We start from the raw sequence: 7044 nt of genomic DNA on the forward strand, positions 1-7044 counted from the left end.
CTGACGTAGTGTAATTTCTCTGTTCTCCCACTCAGAACACTCGCATCTCCGCAAGAATAAATTGACATGCTGTGGCTGGGAAAGCTGCGCCTCATGTTAAGCCTGCTTTACACGCTACAAGATATCTTACAATGTGTCGGCGGGGTCATGTCGTAAGTGACGCACATCCGCCATCGTAAGGTATGTTGAAGAGTGTGACAGCGACGTGCAATTGCGATTGAACGAAAAACCGTTCATCGCATGCACGTCGTTCATTCCTGACTAATTGAACGTCAGATTGTTCATCGTACCCGGAGTAGCACACATCGCAGTGTGTGACACCCCGGGAACGATGAACAGATCTCACCTGCCTCCTGCGGCTCCCGGCCCACAATGCGGAAGGAAGGAGGTGGGCGGGATGTTTACGTCCCACTCAGCTCCGCCCCTCCGCTTCTATTGGCCGGCTGCCGCGTGACGTCGATGTGATGCCAAACGTCCCTCCCACTCCAGGAAGTGGATGTTCGCCGCCCACATCGAGGTCGTATGGAAGGGTAAGTACGTGTGACGGGGGTTAATCGTTTGTGCGGCACATTCACCAAATTGAACGTGCTGCACATACGATGGGGGCGTTGCAAATCGCATACAATATCGTATGCGAAATTGCAATGTGTAAAGCAGGCTTTAGTTTACAGAGTGTCTAAAACAAGCAGAGTGGACAGGATATTTCTATAAATCCCATCCACTGTCTGTGTACTGGAGAAAACATGCTGCATCCAAAACCCTGATAACACTGATCGTGTGCACTCAGACTTCAGCCCCCTTCACATGTCCGTGTTTCTGGTACGTGTAATGTCTGTTTTCACACGTATCAGAGCTATGGAGACACGTAGACCCATTAAAATCAATGGATTTGCGCACAGGTGCATGTTTTCACACAGACTGTGTGTCTGTGTGCTCCACACATAGACATGTCCGTTTTTCTCCGGTAGCACGGATGCTGCATGGCTTGCAAACTGATGTGATCCGTACCAGAGAAAACATGTGTCTGTGAAATAAAATTATTTTCTATACTCACCTGTCTCTGTTGCTGCTGTTACTTGCTTCCGGGCCTGCTCATTATGCTCATTGTGTATTCACTGCACTGACACTGGAATCAGCAGCATCGCCGGAGACAGCACCGCCAGGGACAGGTAAATATAGATGTTCATGCTGTCAGTGTGCTATGCAGATGTCATACGGATAGCACACTGACAACACACGCTGAACACACATACGGACACACACACAACCATACGCAACTATACCACAGACCGTGCAAAACGTGTGTGTTTTGGACGGACGTGTGAAAGAGGCCTAAAAGACTGAAAAACACTGAAAGAGTAAACTTTGAGTGAAAACCAAAATTTGTGTCAGTGTCATGAGTGAACAAACACACGTTATATTCATAGGGGGGTTCCTATAGAGATGCAAATTGGAAAATTATTAAAAATGCACCATAAAGCCAGGGGCTCAAAAACTACACCGAAAATGTGAAAAAAAAAGTCACGGAAAAATGCAGTTTATATTTCCGTATTAATTCACGATTATTTAAACATAAAAAAAATATCAAATAAGTGACAATATGAAACAAAACAGAGGTAGTGCAAACAGTAAAATCATTCTCATAGGCACGTGCACAGCAATTTTAAGAAAAAGGCGTATTGAGGAACAGTGGCCCACTAGTCAGCCAAGGAAGAGTTAATTCTACAGATTTGACACACAGGCACACATAGTACACACACCACAGGGCCATAGCAACTGCTGCAATAAATCAATAGGAAAGCCTGCCTGCCAGTTAGACTAAACAGACACACTCTTTTTTTTTTTCAAGCATTGCTGACCCTCATTAATCACTCTGACAGCCCTAAAAACACATTTCCCCCTTTAATGACTGTATTTGAGTAATCAGTGGCTTTCTTCCTTGGTTAGATTTGGGAGGAACAGACAGCTGGTGTTATTGTATGCATTCATCAGTAGGAGAGAAGAAAGCCTTGGGGTCAAACGGGAGTCAAACTCCGTGGGTCTCCCTTCTGAAGAGAGACTTGTTATGCAATAATAGAGTGGATTCCAGCATTGCCCAACACATTCCCAATAGAAACCCCCTGTGGGGCACTTCTCAAAAAAGGTGTCGTAACCCCCCTTTTGTTAAACAGTTGGCAATGGACGGGTTAATGATGCAGCTCCTCTGTGTAGGAGCAATGTGGAATCTTAAGAATTATTTTACAATTGTCAAGTGATGACAAAGTGTGATGTAATTTGACAATTCAGCCAACAAAAATAAAAAAAATCTAAAGACGAAAAGGACAGTGTCTAGTATTACTCCGATTATTAAAAAACATTCCAAAATAAACTTATTTGATACGGATGAATGGTAACATGTAAAATGGGGTTCAGCTTAGTAATATCACGATATATATATATATATATATATATATATATATATGTATATATATATATATATATATATATATATATATATATATATACTGCATATATACTGCTCAAAAAAGATAAAGGGAACACTAAAATACCATTGTGTTATTTTGTGTTCTCTTTATTTTTTTGAGCAGTATATCTATATGTATCAGAAAACATATATATATATATATACAGTATATATATATATACACAGTATATATATATAAAAAAAGGTGTCACTAAACTGTAGACAGTATGTATATACAGTATATGTATTATTGTACACCCATCAGCCAAAACATTAGAACAGCCTGATATGTAAAGAAATGGACGTTCGTAGTGGATACTTTAGGTTTTGTAAGTTGTGAGATGCAGCCTCCATTCATTGACCTTATTTACGAGATCTGGGGAATTTGGAGGCCAAGTCAACACCTTGAACTCTTTATGTCCCTTAAACCATTCCTAAAAAAATCTGCAGCGTAGAAGAAGGCATTATCCTGCCAAAAGAGGCCACAGCCCTTAGGCAATATCATTAACATGAAGGGTAGTTTCTTGGTCTGTACAATGTTTCGGTATATGATAAGTAACATCACCTTGACACTTACGGATTGACGTCTTCTCATAATTCATCCATCTGTTCTTCAGGTAAGCAATGTACATACAGTTTAAACCAAAAGCTAACATACACTATCTATAAAGACACATCTGCATGTCTTTCTCAGTATCTGACATGAAATCAGAATAAATCTTTCCCATTTTAGGTCAATTAGGAACTAAAATTATTTTAATTTGCAAAATGCCAGAATAATGAGAGAATGTTTTAAGGCATTTTTATTATTTTCTGCAAAGTTAGGCTTTGCCCAGCCCCAGGTCCAATGTTGGGAAGGGTAAGAGTACGGGTAAGGTGAAAGCCTGTCACTATCCATAGGCCAAGGACAAGTCTACTGTTGAGGGAAGGGGAAGAAACTGATGACCTAATGTGCCTGCCGAGACCATAGTTTGAGACTTTGCCCCTTTTACAAGAAATGATTCCAACATATGAGCCCTTGAGACTTTTGGGCTATTGTGAAATGTTTAAGGACTGTGTCCTTATCTTATACTACATGGGAGAGCTGGGCCATGGCCTACGGCCTACATCTTTAATAGAACTTGAACACTTGTTCCAGGGTCCCAACCCAGTGGGACTTCGGTCCTACCGATCTGAAAGATGAGAGGACCCCTCTTCAGCTTCTGGAATGGAAATTGTCATTTTAAGAATTTATGTATGCCTCCTGTTTGGTGTCTTGCAGGTCCAGACATGGTCAGGGATGGCCATGTTCAAGAGGAGAGGAATGTAAGATGGTGGTCGAGTTCCTACCCCTAAAGACATCGAATGTGTTCTTAAATAAAGAAATAAATATATTAAAGAAATAAATATATAAGAAATGTTATGTAGAAAAGTAATGTAAAGTATAGGAATACATAAAATATGTAATGTATAGATGTAGCAATGCTGGTAGTGATATGAGGTTAAAACATAGGATTTTGGTAAAGTAGGTTGCTCGGCAACTACTGCAGAGAAGTAACAGTTGGCAGTTGGGATTGGCACATGGCGGAGGAGCTAGTGCTGAGGGGTAAGACAGACTCTATTTAGAGTACAGTTGGGAAACGACCAGAGTTGAGTGCGAACGTACGGGTCTGTCAAGTCGATTTGATCACATTCCTTGGGTGACTTGTGGTAGCTGCAACATTAAGACCGAACAAGATTAGAGTGAGAAAATGAACAGACACACAACGGATGGTTGTAACCCAGTACAAAAAAACAGTAAAAAAAAATCTAGGACTGGTCAAAGGCTGTAGCACCTCTTGTGGGTAGGGTCTGGAGTTGTACGCAAGATGAGTATGCAGTTCAGTGTGGCAGATCCGAAAGTGTCGCTACTCAATGTTGCTATTAGGACCCGGAACCGCACGGGAACTGGAATGACTCTCAAGGACGGCTCCATTGTGCTAGACTGGGCTGTGGCAGGAGGAATGTCCACAATATTAACAGCTGAGGTGAAATTGGAGGAAATATGTTTTTTGATGCTTTAATGAAATGGCCATTAAGAGGTGTTCTTGCTACTTCTCATGTAAAGTTGCCATTCAGAGACTGTGTAGTAAAGAACTGCTGTTTAATAAGTACTATCAGTCTCCGTCTCTGTTTCCTCCACAATACGGTCTTGCCTTCCCAAGACAACGGCAAGAAGCGGCCTACTAAAGGTATGAACAGCAACGCACCTATCTACATACTAAGTCAGGGCCACCACACTTTTCCTGTGATTGTCATTGCCCGCGACTACCACCCTGTGCCCCCACTTTCCAAATATGTGATTTGCACACTTACAGAAACGTACCTTTGAGCTGCTCTTCCTAATTCTTTCAATTCAGTGAAAAAAATTAAGAGAAGCGGGTAGAAATCACATATGAGTGCAGTGGCCATGTGATGACTGATGGAACCAGCAAGTGTCGCAGGCGGAGGAGGGGACGCCGCGCTCTCCCACTGCTGCTCGGGTCCGGTTGCCGCGGCTGCTGCGGCCTGCTGCTGCTCGGTGGCTCGAGCGATGGGCCGGATCCCGGGGACTCTAGCGGCGCTCCTCGCCCGTGAGTGAAAGGGGGTTTTTGGATGTGGGGATTGGTTATTGTCCGTGACGCCACCCACGGTTGTGGTGATTTGTTGACACCACCGCTGCTCTGTATGGGGATCCCGGGAAGGATGGTATGGAGCAGCCAGTTGTTGTGTTGCCCCTCCGTGGGTAGGGGTTGGTGATCCCGGGGCCCAGTGATTAGGTGGGTGATGCAGGGCTTGGTGGGGTGCAGGGACGCGGGGGCAGCGCTGTGCCTTGCGGCACTGTGGTACTCACTCAGCCTGAGACGTTGACACAGTTCTCGGTAAAACACACGGCTGGAAAGACGGTTCCCACGGACGGCTGCACTTGCTTTCCCCAGTAGGTGACAGTGATGTCCCTTTTCCTGCACCTAATATTCCTGTGTTGGTAGCGATGGGTTCCCACCGGTAATCCGCTCCCCGGCTTGGATATGGGCCGGAGGAGCCCTACTTTGACCGCAGGCGCTGGCCCTGAGAAACTGGTGCCCTGGCGGTGGCAGTGTCTCTCCTCAATGGTTGGACTGTTGCCTTCAATCGGGACTTGGTTGTTTGGAGACAGACGTCCCCTTCACTGACGGATTTGGCAAATTCACGGCGACTCCTAGCCTTGCCGGGGTCCGAGGGGCCCCTGCCCTGGTGCTGACTGTTCTTCGTATACTGCTCCAGACCGCCGGGCCACTACCCGTCCGCGGTCCTTCCAGCAACCTCCGAGCAGTCACCCCTGCGGACTGTCACCGCCATCTGCTGACCTTGCTGACACTGTCCTGGCACACAGCCGGACCAACTTCAGGCTTTACTACTCTCCCTTTTACTCCTTTTCTGTTACTTCAGCTTTTCTCTTTAGCTCCACTACTACTTCCTTCGACTTCACTCCCCTAAACTGACTCTAGCTCTCTCTGAGCTGACTGCCTGGTTCCTCCTGCCTCCAGGGCTGTGTACTCCTCGGTGGGCGGAGCCAACCGCCTGGCCCACCCCCTGGTGTGAACATCAGCCCCTGGAGGAAGGCAACAAGGATTTTGGTAGCCTTGGTGTTCCTAACTGGGGTGTAGGGTGTGGTGGTGTGATGACCTGTGACCCCTGGCTTGCCCAGGGCGTCACACAAGCAGTGCTGAATATTGACAGTGAGTATATTACACACTGTTAGGATTGGGCATGCTACAGTGCTTAATTTTATAATTAAAGAGCTTGTCCAGTTTTGAGATGAAAGTCAACTGCAGGCTTCTGAATTCTCACAGCGCATGCACTACACACTTCTAGGATTTAGAAATACATCACCAGGATCATCATAATCTGTACATGGTACATCAATTGTAATGTCACATAAGCAACTCATACATTTGTATCACAAGAACCTACAACTTCCAGTACTTCCTTAAAAATGGTAAGGAGATTCTGGGAGTTAGTGCCATCAGTCATCATCAAATACTGGGAGTTGGTGCCATCAGTCATCATCAGATATTAGGAGTTGGTGCCATCAGTCATCATCAGATCCTTACACGAACCACAGTACTGATGAGAATTAGTCAATAAACATTTACAGTAAATCACAAAAGTGAATACATCACTCACATTTTTGTAAATTTGTTATTTTATCTTTTTATGTGACAACACTTAAGATATGACACTTTGATATAATGTACAGTAGTCAGTGTGCAGCTGGTATAACAGTGTAAATTTGGTGCCCTCTAAATAACTCAACACACAGCCATTAATATCAATATCGCAGGCAACAAAGTGAGTACACACCTAAGTGTAAATGGCCAAATTGAGCTCAAAATGTCAATATTTTGTGTGGCCACCATTATTTTCAAGCACTACCTTAACTCTCTTGGTGTCACGGTCGTCTCTCTGTTGTAGAGACTAGTGACAGGTTCTGGGCCAGAGTCTCTTTGCCTTGAATTCTGCAGTTTATGTGTATTTCCTTTTCTTTGGGGAGGAGAGTGCTCATGTCAGTATTCCTTGCTAGCAAGCATTTTCAGCTGTTT

The sequence above is a fragment of the Anomaloglossus baeobatrachus genome, chromosome 4 (assembly GCF_048569485.1).
Source record: "Anomaloglossus baeobatrachus isolate aAnoBae1 chromosome 4, aAnoBae1.hap1, whole genome shotgun sequence".
Taxonomy (NCBI): domain Eukaryota; kingdom Metazoa; phylum Chordata; class Amphibia; order Anura; family Aromobatidae; genus Anomaloglossus; species Anomaloglossus baeobatrachus.